Source organism: Canis lupus, chromosome 14 (genome assembly GCF_011100685.1).
Source record: "Canis lupus familiaris isolate Mischka breed German Shepherd chromosome 14, alternate assembly UU_Cfam_GSD_1.0, whole genome shotgun sequence".
Taxonomy (NCBI): Eukaryota; Metazoa; Chordata; class Mammalia; order Carnivora; family Canidae; genus Canis; species Canis lupus.
Genome location: NC_049235.1, coordinates 34845099 through 34863751, shown reverse-complemented (window position 1 = coordinate 34863751; position 18653 = coordinate 34845099). Strand labels below are relative to the sequence as shown.

The 18653-nt window shown below is 36.2% G+C and overlaps 2 long non-coding RNA genes across 3 annotated transcripts in view; one reads left to right on the top strand and one right to left on the bottom strand.

Annotated features, from left to right (window-relative positions):
* Positions 1-18653, top strand: part of LOC111098793 — a 43419-nt gene continuing 24766 nt past the window's right edge. For both annotated transcript variants that reach the window (XR_005369527.1, XR_005369526.1), the window contains exon 1: positions 1-1155. This is a non-coding gene — a long non-coding RNA (uncharacterized LOC111098793). The remainder of the gene's footprint in view (positions 1156-18653) is intronic.
* On the bottom strand, positions 5144-17069 carry LOC119866665. Its single transcript, XR_005369528.1, has 3 exons — positions 16489-17069; positions 11574-12278; positions 5144-5298 (listed from the first exon to the last, which is right to left on the bottom strand). It is a non-coding gene; the product is annotated as an uncharacterized LOC119866665 (long non-coding RNA).

The following is an 18653-nucleotide window of genomic DNA, read 5'->3' as shown; positions in this document are numbered from 1 at the left end:
CCCTCGCGGGGTTCAGCCAAGCGCGGCGTCCTCCTTCCGCGGGAAGCTTTAGCCTTGTCCTTGTGTCACTGGTTTGCCAGACGCACACCAAGGAGCTCCCGCACCTTTACCCACGCTGCTATCATAAAGGAAGCAAAGACAAGTCTGATTGGCTGCGCAAAAACTGCCCTTTTTGATTTCGGGAATCAAGGAACAGTAGAGCCCCCTCACTGACTCCTTCGAGCAGCCTTAGATGGATGATAGATGGATGATAGATGAGAAAGATATGTCGGTAGCTATAGATTTAGAAATAGATCGAGAGAGAGGACAATCGTTGTACCTGTTGAACTTTTCTTTACTGTGTTGTACCTAAACCCCAGCAACTTCTCTCAAGTGTTCTTCTCCCTCTTTGCTTCTTGACCCTTCGGGCAGCTAGGTATTTGGGGAGTGCTAGCAACATCCTCCAGGCCCCATATTGTGGTGACAACTGAAGGAAAGGGAGAACAAGAACGCCCTTTATTTAAAGGGCTTTCCTTGGAGAATGTACCTGCAGCTCCAAGGCGGCCTGAGGACGGGAGCCGGTTCCCAGGAAGCCTCTTTACCCCTCCTCTCTTAGGCGCCTCTAGGACCTCATCGTACAGGTTTGGATCCTTGGCTTGCACGTTGTACGCTGCAAGCGAAAGTTATGCATGCACCGTCTCTATATACTTAAGACAGCCTGTGCTGCTGCTGCGCCGCAAGCATCTTCCTCGTCGCTTACATCCAGGGTGTTCGCAGAGCCCCACACCTGCGAATGGTACGGCGGCTGCAGGCTCGTCGCGCCTGTGGTTAAATCCAGAGCTCAGTTGACGCCTCTCCCAGTAGCGGGTAAGGCAGGGGCAGTGAGGGCCTCGGGTGCCCAGCCCAGCCCCTGCAGCCTCGGATAGAAACATTCTGGCCGCCAGAAGCTCCAGGATATACTTGATGCGACCACCTCTGGAGCCGCCACCACCCTCCTCCCTCCAACTAGCCGGTGACTCGAGCCCCTGTTCCCACCCCTCTCTCCGGGGTCCGGAAAGCCGGGAAGCGCTGGAATGCCTCGTTCTCTCACCCTATTGTGCCTAGGTGTTGCAAACCACTGGAGGACAGAGCTTTGCGCTTTGATCTCATGTCCCAGTCATTCTTTAGCACAGAGGGGTGAGTTTAAATTAAATTTCTTTCTTTACTGATAAGTTCTAATGGGTCTCAGAAGGTGAATAATTATGCAGTAACATTTCATGGGTTGTTGGAGTGGGAATTCCCACTGCGCTGTCACCAGGAACAGAACTTCCCCGTTGGCTCAATGCTAAATGAAGCTTCTCAAGTAAGCTACAAGTGTCTTTCAGATCTCGGTGCAAATGATAGTCCTCTCCTGCTCTCACCTTTCTCACTCCTGCAAAGCAGTTTGTCCTCACATTTTTTATCATTTAAATGTATCTGTGATCTAAAAATACTTAAAAAATAGGTCTACTAAAGATCTTCTATCTGAAGGTTAGAAAATATTTGCTTTGATGATTAAATAGTATTCCTATTAAGACAAAGTACACACTGATGAAACCTGGGACCATAGTTTCCTGGAAAGAGGAGCGACCTAGGACTTGTCTCTGAATATCTGAACTTAGTCTTGCCATTTCTCTTCACTTATTTTTTGCTTGAATCCTGAGAAAAAGGGTCAAGACTGGGAGCTGCTGCAATCAGAGCTCTGAACTATCTAATTGCAAGTTTGGAAATGGACTTTTCATGGGGGGCAAGTTAAAAGAAAAAAAATGCCTTTGCGGCTTTATTCAAAATAGTCATCTACCTGTTAGAAAATGTGAACGAATTTTTTTAAGATTTTGGTTTTTATTTAATTTCCCCCCAAGATACTAAGAAACAACATCAACGGTTTGAATATTGAAATGGATGATGACATTTTGATGCTCAAAAGGAAATCAGACTCAAACTATAAGAAATCTAAATTTGTAATTTAAAGGCACAATGGAACTCTTTATTGTTTTGTTTTTTAAAAGAAATCCTTTCTACCCCATTCACATCAGTGTTTCATTGCATAGCATTTTCCTTGTTTACTTTTCTTCTCTTTAAATTTCTTTCTTTAAATGAATTAAGCTCCCACAAGCTTTAAGATTTCTAAATCAACACATAGAAATTGGAACCTGCTTATCAAGTTTTCACTTTTCTTTTGGCAACTAATTTGAAAGGGCCTAAACAATGAGTTGATTTACATTATGCTCATTTCACTTTGTACTCTATGTGAATGTTGAAAAAAAAAAAACACCTCACTAATTCACCTAGGGTTATCTTTACATCTTTGAGAGAACTGATCCTTCCAGCTTTAAGTTTTTAGTCACTCCATTTTAAGCAATGAAATAGAAGAAAGAAAGTAGATGTTTTTCCCCCCTAGAGTTCAGATGATTGTGTAGTTCAACTGAAAGTAAAGGATTTGTACTGTGCAATTTTGCACCCAATTTAATGTCCCTAATTATGCAGGTACCCTATCATCAGGTTTCCTATCATTTCAGGAAGTTTTGTGCTCATTCTTCTACAGTGATCAATGCTTCATTTCTCTCCTACATGCCTATCCCTTATTTTTGCTTTTTTTTTTTCATAAGCAGTTTCTTTCTCCTTTCAATTTAACCAACAATGGTCCTTGTGAGGGAGGGGGTACCTGGTGGCAGGTGGAAACGTATTTAAAAGAGATTCACATTGATTTAGTGATATTTTAAAAATATTATGTTATGAAAATGCTCTTTAACATAATTTGTCTATGGATACATAAAGTTTCTATTTAAAAAAAACACCAAGTTTCTATTTAGAGAAAAATCATCACTTTAATAACATTAAATTATATTGCTCCCAACTTTGATAAGGTTCTTGTAGGCAACAATTCAGTAGCTTTTATACTGTGAGGCAAATTAAATTTTGCTCTTTCTCTTAATAAATAACTATTTGGCTTAAAACTGAAGTAATTAAGTTTGGGTAAGGTACTCATATATTTTATTTTCTATGCCTTCAATAGTGACATATTTTAGTTCATTATCACAATTGAATGTTGTAATAGTAATCAATAGAGAGCAGTAAAACAACCTTGTAAATATTTTGGGAAAAAAAACATCATATATTCTTCAGTTGCATATACTTTGTAGAGAGCATATGATATAATTTATTTAGCATATGATAAAATTATTAAATGTGAACATACTTTGCTTAGTGATATGTTTACTTGAGTGTTTTAATATATATATATATATATCCAGGAAAATCAGAATCGGTGAAGTGTTCCGTTCCTAAAATTCCATCTGTTGTTTTGCAGAGAAAATTTTAGTTTCATAAGAGGAGTATAATAGTGGCCCCTGTTGCAAAGAAATGGTGTTTATATCTGTGAAGTTGTTTTAGTACTCCTTATTTTATAGTCCAAAAGCAGTGGCATGGTTCTTTTTACTTCATTTTTTTAAAGTAAACGTTTCATTTTGAAATAACTTTAGATTTATAGAAAAATTGTAAAAACAGTACCGCGAGTTCTGGGGTTTTCCCTATTGTTATTATTTTACATTACTATGGTAATATCTGTCGAACCTAAGAAATCAATATTGGTATATAATTTTTAAAAAATAGAGAATGAAAGGCAACAGATGTTGCATGGCACGTCAGTCAGTGGCAAAATATAGTTTAGGAAGATGCTGAACTTCTTTGGTCAGCTTGCCTATGCAGAGACTACATTAGAGTAAGTTACATAGAGAGCTATTCCTCAGGGATATGCCTTTGATGTATAGTTTCTTAGAATGAAATTTTTTATTTCTTTCATAGTTAATTAAAATATCAGAAGACATAACTAGCTAAGTTTTTTTTCCCCATGTATGGAAGCATCAAATTAAATTTTGAATGTTTGACAGTTTCACCTCAAGTTATCAAAAATTTATTCTTAGCAATGTTTTATTTGTAGCCTGGACCTATTTTTTATTCTACAATTTAGGATGATTTATTTACTCATTGTTATTGTCCTTAATGTAGTAACTACAAAATACAAGTAATCCAGTGACTCTATTTATTCCCACCATAGTTTTTCAAGTTAGATTTTAGGATTATTTTTTGCTAAGGAACTAGTTTGTCAGAGTATAAAAAGCTTTAAAACCTAATGGTTTGTCTTTTTTCTTGTTTTAAACACAGGTATCTCCTATAGGAGCAATACATTTGCATGGGTTTTTGTCCTAAGTAAGATTATAAGGAGTTTCATTAAAAAAAAAAAAAAGGAAAGTATTCTTTATTTAGAATATATTTTTACCATACCTAGGGTTGCTGGATGAAATATAGGATACACAGTTAAATTTGAATTTTAGATAAACAACAAATGACTTTTTAATAGAAGTATGCCCCATGAAACATTTACAACACATGATTTGTTGTTTTTTTGAAATTCAAATTTAACTGGAAGTTCTGATTTTTAATTTTTCTTCTTTTCAAATGAAATTTATGTATCCATAAAGGCAAAGCTTAAAAAAAAAAGACAATATAAAAAAATAACTCATGCCTATTCATGAAAATGCTAAGAACATAATGAAATTAGGATTTACTTGTTACCTGCAGGGTGAAAATATAAAATTGATTTTCCTATGACTCCTTTGTGTTTCTTATTTTTCAGCTCATTTGGCTTCATTCTGAGTTATCCTTACACATTTACAATACTAGTTCTATCCTGCATTTTAAGATACTATATTAGCTAGCTATCAAGAAAGCATTATTATGCTGATGTTTGCTGGTCATTATCTCCACACTTCTTTATAATATTAGAGCTGTTAAAAAGGAGGTATCTTTTAAAAAATCCTAATTTCTACTCATTAGATTCTTGCAGTTGAGAGCCTATGCTAAATTTTGCTCATGTAAATTCTATTTCCTAGGTACTTTACACCCCTCTCCTGGCTTAACTCTTAATTAACCTGCACAAACATGGACATCTATTATTTCTAGAAATCATGTATAAGTTGTAGCAGCATTACTGTGTATCAAATTCCCTTGCTGGGTATTTCATAAACTTTAACTAAAGAATCAAAAGTTAAAGTTCTCTCTCTTTCTTTTTTTTAAGATTTTATTTATTTATTCATGAGAGACACAGAGAGAGGGGCAGAGACACAGGCAGTGGGAGAAGCAGGCTCCATGCAGGGAGCCCAGTGAGGGACTCGATCCTGGGATCCCAGGATCATGCCCTGAGCCGAAGGCAGGCGTTAAACCGCTGAGCCATCCAGGGATCCCCAAATGTTAAACTTCTCCATCCTGGGAGAGTTTGTTTTTCTTTTTGTGGAAACACTGCTATAAGAAATAGAGGTAATATCCACTCAGTTATTCATGATATTTTCTCTTACTATAATAGTTCTTCTTGTGGTTCATTTTGCTGTTAATTTTCCTAATAATTTCTTATCTTCTCATAATTATTGTTTGTGATTATCCCCAGAAATAATAGGTAAAATTCTGTGTAGCTTGTATACAATACAGGCTAATAAGAGGTTGAGGGGGAGAATGAACCTGGCATTCAAGGTTTATCCATCTTGTCTCCACACAGCTCATAAAGTAGAAACAAAATTAACAGGCCACGCATACCAATTAGATCTATCATTAAAAATAATATATACAGTCTTTTGTCCATAAGCAGATAACTTATCAAGGACCCAACGCTTAAAAAGTAGCCACTTCTTAGATTCTGCTTTCACTAGCCATTACGGTTATTACTGTGAGAGTTCAGAGAAACTGGTAAGTGAGAAGTTTAGGAAAACTTATTTTGGAGGCTGGCTTGATGAACATTCCCTGAAAAATTGTTAGTAGGTTCCCACAAACCATTCTACTTTTTTGTCCTTCATTTTGTTTTCTAAAACCAATTGATGTTTTAAAATATAAAAACATAGCTACCCCTCTGAATTTTAAGAGAGGCATTCACAAACAACTGCAACTTTGTCGCATCATATTACCTGCATTTTAATCCAAATACTTTCCATTACAATTACATTTTTTTAAAGATCTTATTTATTCATGAGACACACACACACATACACAGAGGCAGAGACACAGGCAGAGGGAGAAGCAGGCTCCATGTAGGGAGTCCGATGTGAGACTTGATCCCGGGACTCCAGGATCACGTCCTGAGCCCAAGGCAGGTGCTAAACCACTGAGCCACCCAGGGATCCCCCAATTAAAGTTTTAAAATTCATTTCTTTGGAGGCAATTAGATGCTCACAGGAGATATTTTAGAAAGTACAAGAAATTGTGAAGCAGAGGGAACAAATTATCTTAATCCTACTTCTGAGATGTAACAATTGTGTCTTTATTTATAATCTTTTGTCTGATGTGATTTTTTCTTACCTCTCTATATAAGAGTATAATGTGTTTTTTTGCCCCACTAACATTAAAATAAATCTCTCTTACTATTAAAAATTATGTGTTGTAAAATACTATATGGGCCACATATATCAAAATTTTACCTACTTCCCTAATACTGGGTATTTAGTTGTTTCCAAATAATTGAACATCCTTATGCACATTTTGTTCTAATTTCTGATTATTTCCTTAGGATACTAGAGGAGAAAGGAATTTTTGAGGAATAAGAACACTTTGAAGGCTTTGCATAGAGGGGTGGCTGGCTGGCTCAGTCAGAACATACAACTCTTGATCTGGGGATTGTGAGCTCAAACCCCACCTGGATGTAGCAATTACTTAAATAAATAAATAAACACTTTTTAAAAAAAGATTTTATTTATTTATTCATGAGAGACACACACAAAGAGAGAGGCAGAGACACAGGCAGAGGGAGAAGCAGGCTCCATGCAGGGAACCTGATGTGGGACTCAATCCCGGGTCTCCAGGATCACACCCTGGGCCGAAGGCAGGCACTAAACTGCTGAGCCACCCAGGGATCCCTATACATAAAAAACTTAAAAATAAATAAATAAATAAAGGCTCTAGATAGAGATTACCAGGTTACTGTCCTGGAAGTATGTAGCAGTTTATACTCCAGTTTATACTTCAGTTTATACTCCAGGAAATGGTAGTTGAAAGAACCAGCTTTAAATGCACTGAATTCTTAATCTTTGTTCAATTAATAAGGAAATAATAAATCTCAGTATTGCTTTGAGTTGCAAATTTTAGATTCCTAAAATTTTTTCAACGTGTTTATTTGCCATTATATATTTTTTTTAATTTTTATTTATTTATGATAGTCACACAGAGAGAGAGAGAGAGGCAGAGACATAGGCAGAGGGAGAAGCAGGCTCCATGCACTGGGAGCCTGACGTGGGATTCGATCCCGGGTCTCCAGGATCACGCCCTGGGCCAAAGGCAGGCGCTTAACTGCTGTGCCACCCAGGGATCCCTGCCATTATAATTTTTGGTTGTGAATTGTCCTTCTATGGTTATATCCTTTTTTGTTTGTATTATTTTATTATTTTATTTTTTTGAGATTTTATTTATTCATGAGCAATACAGAGGCAGAGGGAGAAGCAGGCTTCATGTGGGAAGCCTGTTGCAGGACTCGATCCCAGGACCCTGAGATCATGACCTGAGCCAAAGGCAGATGCTCAACCACTGAGCCACCCAGGCACCCCCTTTTTTGTTTGTTTAAAACATTTTTATTTATTTGAGAGTGAGCACAAATGGGGGAAGAGCAGAGGGAGAGGGAGAGGGACAGGGACAGGCAGACCCCATTAAGCACAGAGCCCTCCCTGGGGCTCTATCCTCAGACCTCATGATCATGACCTAAGCTGAAGTCAGCCACTTGACGACTGAGCTGCCCAGGCACCACCTGTGGTTATACCCTTTTTTGAATGAGTCCACTTGATGGCAAAATGAAGCAGATGGTCTGGGCCAATGGAGAATATTCTGGGAGAAAATGCTGGCTCTGGAAGCAGGAAGTCTCTTCAAGCCCTCAAACCATATAGTTTCCTTAAACTGGGATTGGAAAATCAGTTTCCTTTTATTAGTACTGGATTAACAACAGGAAGTAGGCAGAATGGAACCTTATTTATGCTATCCTTTTACAGAAAAATTTTGGGAAAACAAACAGTTCTATTTCCCAACTAAGAATGGACATTGTTTTGCACTGTCACATGGTACAAAAATATAGATTCATTTCAACATGTTAGCTGCAACTGGTTGATAAGTAAAAATGATCAATCACTGAGTTTATAGGATAGGGGCCCCTGGGTGGCTCATTTGCTTAAGTGTCGGATTCTTGATTTCAGCTCAGGTCATGATGTCAGGGTCGCAAAGATGAAGCCCTGCCTCAGTTGGGGAGGAGTCTGATGGAGATTCTCTCTCTTTTCCTCCTTTGCCCCTTCACCCTGTTTGTGTGCATGTGCACTCTCTCTCTAAATAAATAAAATCTTTAAACAAATAATTTTATAGGATAACCAAAAAAAATATTTATAGTTTATTAACTGAATTAGCCAGATGTTTGGCTGCTGGCTGCATGAAGCCACAGAACTAACCTTTAAAGAGAATTCATTCATTCATAGTCATCATAGAGAACTCTGATTTGAATGAGCTGCGGTAGCTGGACAAAAAGATCTATTTTAAAATTTTAATATTTTATGGACATTGGAGAAATAGTGTCTAAGCATAAAGTCTATTTTCAATTACTAATTAATTCTACATTTTTTAAGCTTCTTACATAATTCTATATGAGAATTATTCTTTAGAAAGCTTAAAGTTTTGTCATACCTAGGTGACATACACATTCACACTTGAAAGAAATGCTTAAATACAACCACTAATGAGTCTTAGACTCTTGAGGCACCTGGCTGGCTCAGTTGGTAGAACACATGACTCTTGATCTCGGGGTTGTGAGTTCAAGCCTCACATTGGGTGTAGAGATTACTTAAAAATAAAATGTTAAAAAAAATAGTCTTAAACTCTTGAGTTGTTGGAGGGTGGAAGGGAAGAAGAGGGCGAGTAGATTGGTCATACATCATATCTCTAATATAGCTTCAATTTGTACTATAGACAACAGTATCTTATAGTGGTATTCTAAATGATATATTTGCTTTTGCTCAAAAAGTAAAAAAATCAAATCAAATACTGGATGCCTACTTCGTGTTCAGTACTTTGGGTTAAAAATGAGCCTTAAGTATGATCATGAAACACAGTCATAATTTGAGAACTTACTTATAATTGTAAAACAAAAGAAAAATATTCTTTGAATTCTTTCTTTAAGAGAAAAATTATGATTTGAAAAGAATAATTACCCTTCATCCTGCCCTTATGACTTTAAAATTAACTATTTAATAATTTAACAACATGTAGGCAATAGTATTATAATTTTAAAATGCTCAGAGTGTGTTAAAATAACTTTCACCTTGGTATGGAGTATATATGTATTTACCAGGAATTAAGCCCAATGTATTTGCATGTCAAATTGTTACATGGGGACAGAGATTAATTTAGTTTGTCATCCAAATACAATTACTTATTAAGTAAATTTAAATATTCTGTTGTATATAACAAACTAAGAGAGCTCACTGATGGTGCTGAATTGATTTAGAAAAGTAACAGTTCTTTCTTTTAACTATATACAGAAATTTCCAAACACACTAAAAAGAGACCAAAACAATGAGGACTAGAGCCTGTGCCTTTTTAAAACTGTAGTGCAACAGAGGAAATAAGTGAACATTTACTGGACTTAATTGTTCTATCCATGCTCAAGCTTATAACTTTTTTTCATGAATTCTATAGTTAAAGATATTTTTTTTTCCTTTAAAATCTAGAACAAGGTTTTTCAACTTTTTTTTTTTTTTTTTTGGCTGTTTTTTGGTTAACAAATTCCTTTGAGACTCTGATGCAGGCTATATATCTTATCTTAAAAATATGCTCATCTCAACACTTCTTTGATGCCGATAAATGGACCTTAAATTTAGAGTGGGAAGTGTACTCTTGAATCCTTAGTTTGTATGCGCTACTAAAATTTACACATTTTAGGGGCACCTGGATGGTTCAGTGGTTGGGCATTTGCCTTTGGCTCGGGTCATGATCCCGGAATTCTGGGATTGAGTCCCATGTCCGGCTGCCTGTGGGGAGCCTGCTTTTCCCTCTGCCTCCCACTGTGTCTATCATGAATGAATAAATAAAATCTTAAAAAAATAAAATCTTAAAAAAATGTTACACATTTTAGAAGATTTTCACTTGAATAAATCAAAGAAAGTGTCTTTTATCTTTGGTTCTGTCATCTAGATTGATAAAAATTAACATGAAGAAAGGAGAAGGGTTAACTGTTCCCTTTCAGAATGTAGAGTTTTCAGTTTTACAATGTGAAGATTACAATTTTACCTAAGGAGCAATTTGAAACATATAAGACGAGGGGTGGGGTGTTGTCCTTCATATTTCAAAGTATATAATCAAAATTTTATGATATTTGTACTTCCCTTGTTTGTTATGTATATGCTGGGTTTGTGATATAATTTAGTAGTGGCTTCTCCAAATGTTTTAATTTTCTCTAAGTTGATATCATAATGCCTTCTGCCAATATAGAAATATGTAGAATTTTATAGTTCATCATTAAATTTCAAAACTTCAGCTTTAAAACAATTTCATTACTTGAGGCAGCATTTGTTTTAGAATATTTGGAAAGTCATTTGTATGAGTAGTAGCCTCAGTTTATTTAAGCAAACCTTGAACCACTTTTGATGACTCCACCTTAGCCAACACTACTCAATGCATAGGTTACTGCTTTTTTCAGTTACATTTGTAAATCTGTCTTGGTTTCTCCATGATACAGCTGTCAAGATCTTTTTTTATCTTAACCAAAGAAAGGAACGATGCATCAGCAAGTGGGTTGCAAGTGGAACAAAAGAGTTATGATAAACACCCTGAAAATAAAGATAGCAGGGATGATTCAACAATGAGAGACAATCTATGTAGATACCAGGGTCTAATCTTCCCATACACTCTGTGTGTGTGTGTGTGTGTGTGTGTGTGTGTGTGTGTGTGTATGGTGTGTGCAGGGGAAGACTGAAGGCTCGTGGGGAAGATGTGCTATTGCTGGAACAGCTGTATTTCTAACTCTTCCAAATTGTAATTGGGTTGTGTACAAGAATTTTTCAGAGTGTGGGTGGGCAGAAAAACATCCAGCTTCACATCAGAATGTTAACCAAAGAGGAACCATGTACCTTTATATTTTTGTAGTGTAAGGAGGAGGCAAATAGCAAGTCGTTTCCTATGTGAATAGCTCAGAAGTACCTTACATTTCCAGTTCCATCCTAGTGGGATAGTGGGTTAGCTGAGCATGGGCGATGGAATCAGATTTCCTGGGTCGAATCCTCATTCTGTCACTTACTTGGTGTTTGACCTTGGGAAGTGTCCTTAATTACTCTGTGCCTCAATTTCCTTACTCAGTAAAATTTGAATAATAATAGAATGTATCGAAGTGTCTAAGCTAAGACCTACAAGGCTCAACTGTAGTGCCCAGCAGATCAGTGCTCAATGAAAGCAAACTTCTCTTAGTAGTTACTTACTACTGTATTAAGTATTATTGATACTGTATTATTGATCTATTATTGTTACTACTAATAACAGGAGCATTCCATTTTATAATGGAACACATTTACCTTCTTTTTGTAATTTTGGAGAGTTTCTCCTTTCTCTATACTTGGGAATCCTGTTGACCTTGCTGTTATTCTTGATGATTCCACTCTTGCTCCTGTCTTCCTTTGGTGTCCTTGTACAAACCATCTGTGAAAGCTAAGCCTTTTTTTTCCTTCTTTTTTTCTTTTTCTCTGGCTAATATGTCACTTATTAATCCTTCTCTTCTCAGGGCTCCAGGAAATCAGGAACTAAAGGAATTCATGAAACTAATGTAGGCAAAGGTGTAATTCTGCCTGAATTGGAGCTGTGGAACTAGGAATTTAATTGGAATTTGTACCTCTTTTTTGTGGGTTTTCTGAGGATATGATGGTAAAATATTTTTCCCTTCCATTACTAAGATGGTTGCTAGAACATATTACATTTCTTCTTCTTTTTCTTTTTTATCATTTGAGTGTCTTCAAATATTTTTTTCTTCTTTCTTTAGTTTTTCTTTTTCTTTCTCACTCTTTTTTTTTCATTTTTGCTTCATAATTGTCCAGAATGTTGTGGTTAATTTAACAACTTCAATCCTTTTCTGAGACTCTTTTCTTGACTTTCAACTGGGCAGAAAATATTTTAGCCATGTATTATATTACTGTGATGTAGTAAAGTTGATGATCAAACAAAATACCTCCATTCAATAACAAACTTTACTTGGCTCATGAAGAATAGCATTCCATCATTTATACCTACAAAAACACAGATCAGTTTACTAGACCATTCTTTCCATCAGTCTAATAATGTAACAGTAATTGCATTCATTATAATTTTTCACACCTAATTGTCCAACTTTTGCTTTTCTGAAATTTAAATAAACTTCTTCTCTAAATAGATACTCAAGCAGTTAAAAAGAAAAACATTTTAGTATGATTAAGCTGAACCTTGATAATTAAGTATAAATCATTAAGAAAACATGCCCAACAATTTCAGTTACATTAGCGATGATTTTTAGTGTATTTCCACAGACATTATCATCAAAGATACTATGCTTTTGTCCAAAAAGTGTGTCTCTTTAAATTTGTTTTTTTGCTTGGAATTCTAGTATTTCTGCAATTTTTCCCGTGTAAGAAGTGTCCAAATCCATAATACTTAGACATATAAATAAATACTAAAAGAAAAACAGATCTCATACCTTGGGCTGAATTCAGTGTTCTTCCAAGGGTGTGGATGGATGTACAGAGTATTTTTAGGGCATGGTTAGTCAGTTTTATTTGGCCGTGTAACTGCTGCCCTGACTTTGGTTGAATCCTCCCAATGACTTTTTTTTTTTTTTTTGGTATATTTTTTTTTATTGGAGTTCGATTTGCCAACATACAGCATAACACTCAGTGCTCATCCTGTCAAGTGCCCCACTTGTGGCTCAGTGGTAGAGCATCTGCCTTTGGCTCAGGTCATGATCTTGGAATCCTGGGATCGAGTCCCACATCAGGCTCCCTGTAGAGATCCTGCTTCTCCCTCCCAATGACTTCATGTACTCCCAATGTGAGCAATGACCACACTCCATTCAGCTAGCCATCTTCCCCAATTAACTGTAGACAGAAGTCCTTGGGGTTGTGACTGGGACTGTAGGCTCTGGAGTTAGCAAGGGTATGAATCCTAGAGTCCAAGCCTCAACAAGTTACTTAATTTCTTTAAGCTTCAATTTTCTTCTCTTTAAAGAAAGATAATATTGATAATAAATGCCGTTATAAAATTGATATGAGGACTAATGAGATAATGTACATATAGTGCTTGTCCTATACCTATGTGAAAAATTAAAAAAAATATTAGCTCATTAGAAGCAGTAGTTTAAAATGGTTTTAGGAAAATTCAAAAGTGCACTGGGTCATAAGTGTGTGAAAGCTCATATATTTGCAGTATGAAAGATGCTGTTTTTGCTTGCTAGCACATAAAGCTATTTAGTGGAAAGAGAATATGGTTAAGAAAGTAGAACTTAGTATAAATTTCTATTTAGTAAGTCTAGTCTTAGGGTAAAGGAATAGCAATAGCAGAATCCAGAAGCAAAAGTAAAGAGAGAAAGATAAACACATTCCAAATCCTGGACTAGCGATGAGGATAGGTGGTTGTGATATGCTGTGATAGAAAAAGCAAGTGCTTGGAGGCAAGATAATGTTTCTGCTCTCTTATCAATATATAATGATGATGTTGGACTGGATGTTTTCAGGGTTTTCTTTGAGCTGTAACTTAATGTAAATCTGAAAAATTATCTTCTACATGGAATAATGGAAGCTTCCCATGTTCTTTGGCCTACATGGAATAAATGTTTCAATAGGTTATTCAAATGTTTAAACAGATAGTTTAAATAGTTAAGCTGATTAATGGCCTCCTAAAGGTGTACACATCCTCATTACTGGGACCTGTGAAGGTAACAGACTTTACCTTACATGTCAAAAGGACTTTGCTCATGTGATTAGGAATCTTGAGATGGGTCCATTATCCTGGATTTTCTATGTGAGCCTAACATAATCACAAGGGACCTTATAAGAATAAGAGAGGGAAGGTCAAAGGCAGAGAGAAATGTGGCAAAGGAAGGCAGAGATCAGAGAGATGTAGGCCAAAGAACATGGGAAGCTTCTAGAAGCTGGAAAAAGAACAAGGGGCATATTTGTCCCCAGAGCCCATAGAGACTGATTTTAGGCTTTTGACTCCAGAACTATAAGATAGTAAATCTGTTGTTGTTGTTGTTTTTTAAAGATTTTATTTATTTGACCAGCGAGAGAGCACAAGCAGGGGGCGTGGGAGGGAGAGCATGAGGGAAAAGCAGGCTCCCTGTTAAGCCGATGTGGGGTTGAATCCTAGGACCCTGGAATCGTGACCTGAGCTGAAGGCAGACCCTTAACTGACTGGGCCACCCAGGGGCCCCCTTTGTTGTTTTAACTCACCAAGTTTATGGTAGTTTGTTATAGCAGCAATAGGAAACAAGCAATAGAAATGTAATACAAGCTTTATCAATGTGGTTTTGCTAAAAGGAGGCAAATTGTGTTACTTGAGGGACTATGTAGAGATATTTCGTGATCTATGCTTTTTTTATATATGTAATTATGGCTTTTAAATGAACTTGGTTTAATTTAATTTTGAAATAATTTGTTTGTTTGTTTTCAAATATTTTATTTGAGAGAGAGCATGAGCAGGGTGGGAGCGGTAGAGGGAAAGAGAGAGAGGGAGATGCAGACTCTTTACTGAACAGGGAGCCAAATGTAGGTCTTGATTCAAAGACTCCAAGATCATAATCTGAGCCAAAGGCAGATGCTTAACTGACTGAGCCACTCAGGCACCCTAATAATTTGGTACTTAAGTGTACAATTGCCAAATTGCTTCTCCTTGTGGGCCAAATTTCCCACAATACTTGTATCTGTAAAAGTTTACAAAGAGTCTTTTATCTTTTAAAAATATCTTTTATCTACATTTAAAATGTCTATAGAAGTCTTTTATCTACATTGCCTGGTCTTGAGGACTTCCTGGTCTTAGGAGAACACTGATTTCTGCCAGCTGTGATTCATAGCCTAAACTTAGACTAACCTCAATCTAAACCTGGCTAAGCATCCTTGCCCTCTACTTGTCTTTTACCTTTGGGATTGGATACAGTTATAAGAGACAAGAATGAAGCACTAGTTTTAAAAGGGGTGGGGAGAGTACCTGTAAATACCTGGCTTAGAAAGACCAAAATACAGTGAAGGCATCTGACCAGAGGTCAGGATCCATCAAAGAGTCATTCTCTAAATGTTAATATTTTACAGTAGCCCTCAGCCCTCATCACATTTTATCCTTTGTACTACCTTTCCTTCCTAAGAGATAAAGCTAGCTGTTCATTGAGTCTTAAAATAATTGAAACACTAATGAGAGTACCCATGGAATATAAACAGTTCAACAAGGATAAGGTATAGCACAGATGTTAGTGAAAAGAAAAAAACACCAGTGTCACATCTGTTCTATAACTAACCCAACCAATCTACTTTATATCTTGCCACTCCTTAAAATAAGCTGTAGTGTGTTTTATGTTAAGTCAACTTAGCTCTATATTAAGTCAAATTAGGTCATACTTAATAACCTTGTTGTTAGCCTACTCAATGGGTTAGTTTAATAGTATACACAGAGTGCTTTTGATATGACCTACTGTATGATAATTATTTCCCATTAGTGTCCACCTATGTATTCATTGTTTTAATTCTGAGCTCTTATTCCAAAAGGTTTATGAGGTGAAATCATTGGTTGATTAGAAAGTTCACTCATTAAAAAAAAAAAAATTCACTCATAAGAACTAGTCAAGGAAGGAAATTGGGAAACTTGAAAGGGAAAAAATGAGGATAGAGGCATTGGAAGACAGTAGTTTTCAAGCCTTTATTAATTTCTCTACCATTAATTACCAAATTATTTCAAAATTAAATAAACCAATTCATGTGCTATAATAAAAGGCTAAAATTAATTAAAGTTAATTAAATTAAAATTAAAATTGTCATGTGAATGGGAATAAAATGTTTTTCTGGACTTATGCTGGCTTAGAATAGAAGTAAACTATCCAACAGATCACTAATGCGTGAAAATACTCATGACATGTTGTGGTTGTTGAAATAAAAATAATTTACAGCCTACCAGGTCATCTTTTCAGTAAATGTGTGTGCCTCATTTTAATATCAGTAATGCAACCTGCTACTATAACTGTCTTCAAAAACTGAATCATCTAGAGTTTATTGAATATCTACTATATCTGAGGCACTGTAAGAAGATAATGCATCTTAAATTTGCTGATTTGGTGCCATGAGTACTGTGGTGTTCATTACTCAAAGTCCTCAAATAAATATCAAGTTGTGAACTATAAACCTAAACATGTTATTATTTGATAATTATGAGTTTAATGAGTGATTTAAAATTTAAAAATTAGATTTGAATCTGCTGAAGTACCTTCTCATTTCTTCTTTTCTTTAAAGATAAAAATCTCAATCCATGATTTAGCTTCTTTTTCAGTTGTAGAACACTTGCTTTAAGAAAAAGTATAGGGATTAAATAGACTTATAAAATTGATAATGTGTGTATAAATGATTGTTCATTTTGAAAAAATTATTACAAGTGTCCTCAAAATCCTGAACTCATCAAAGTAAAAAATTCCATAGCTGACTGAAATAATTTTGGGGACAAGATGCTTTGATTACTTTAAAATTAGTGTCTTAATTAAAAGGATATATTTTAAAACAATTTTAAGAACAGTATAGCAATTTTAAACTTTTAAATTGTGGCATCCCCAAAGCACCTAGTCTCCACTTACTTTCCAGCTTTATCAGCTGATAACCCCACAGGTCCTTATAAACTGTTTGGGACACCAGTTCTCAGCATGGTTGCTTGTTCTGGTGAGAGAAGTGAATTTAAGAGAATGCTACTCATGGAACATTCTTTAAAATATTTTGTAATAAAATAGGGAAAGGGAATAAAGGGGAAAGGAGAAAAAATGAGTGGGAAATATCAGAAAGGGAGACAGAACATGAAAGACTCCTAACTCTGGGAAATGAACTAGGGGTAGTGCAAGGGGAGGTGGGCGGGGAGTGGGGGTGAATGGGTGACGGGCACTGAGGGGGGCACTTGACGGGATGAGCACTGGGTGTTATTCTATATGTTGGCAAATTGAACACCAATAAAAAATAAATTCATAAAAATAAATAAATAAATAAATAAATAAATAAATAAATAAATATTTTGTAATAAAATGTGAATAAAAATTAGGTGGGGCTATTAATTGGAAAAGAAGGTGTTTTATTGGCATCTGTAAGTATGACTATGGGATTGGTGTTGACAGGTTCAAGGGGAAAGTAGGCATTGCAGGTACAAAAATATCTTGGAGATATTCTGAGTTTGGTTCCAGATCACCGCAATAAAGCAAATATCACAATAACGTGAGTCAAATGAATTTTTTGGTTTCCCAGTACATATAAAAATTATGTTTACACTACACTATAGTCTATTAAATGTGCAGTAGCATTATTTTTTTTTAAAACTCATAAGTGTACATACCTTAATTTAAAAAAATACATTATTCCTAAAAAATGTTAGCCATCATCTGAGTTTTCAGCAAGGCTTAATAATCACTTTACTCGTTGAAGGTCTTGCTTGGCTGCTGACTGATCAGGCTGTGGTTACTCAAATTGGGGTGGCTGTGGCAATTTCTTAAAATAAGACAATACTGAAGTTTGCTGAATCAATGGACTCTCTTTTTTTTATATATATATTATTATTTTTTTTATTTATTCATGATAGACACAGAGAGAGAGAGAGGGGCAGAGACACAGGCAGAGGGAGAAGCAGGCTCCACGCAGGGAGCTGGACGTGGGACTCAATCCCAGAACTCCAGGATTGCACCCTGGGCCAAACGCAGGCGCTAAACTGATGCGCCACCCAGGGATCCCCGGTTTACTGAATATTTTAAGCCCACTGTTGAGACCTACTGTTCAGGAAAAAAAAAAAATGTCTTCCAAAATATTACCACTCACTGACAATGCACCTAGTCACCCAAGAGCTCTGATGGAGATGTACAATAAGATGAATGTTGTTCTTATGTCTGTCAACACAGCATCTATTCTGTGGCCCCATGATTCAAGGAATAATTTCAACTTTCAAGTCTTATTATTTACGAAATACATTTCATAAGGCTGTAGCTGCCATACATAGTGATTCCTCTGATGGATCTAGGCAAAGGAATGGAAAATCCCCTGGAAAGGACTCATGATTCTAGATGCCAGTAAGAACATTTGTGATACATGGGAAGAAGTCAAAATATCAATATGAACAAGGGTTTGGAAAAAGTCAATTCTGGCCCTCATGGATGGCATGGAAGAGTGGCCTTTGGCCCAGGGCACGATCCTGGAGACCCGGGATCGAATCCCACGTCGGGCTCCCGGTGCATGGGGCCTGCTTCTCCCTCTGCCTATGTCTCTGCCTCTCTCTCTCTCTCTGTGTGACTATCATAAATAAAAAAAAAAAATATTCAGTAAACCATGTTATAGACAGATATTTTTGTTATTCAGTCTTTGCTGTTCCACTTATGGAACACAGGCAGAATAGATTTAGCATAATTCTTA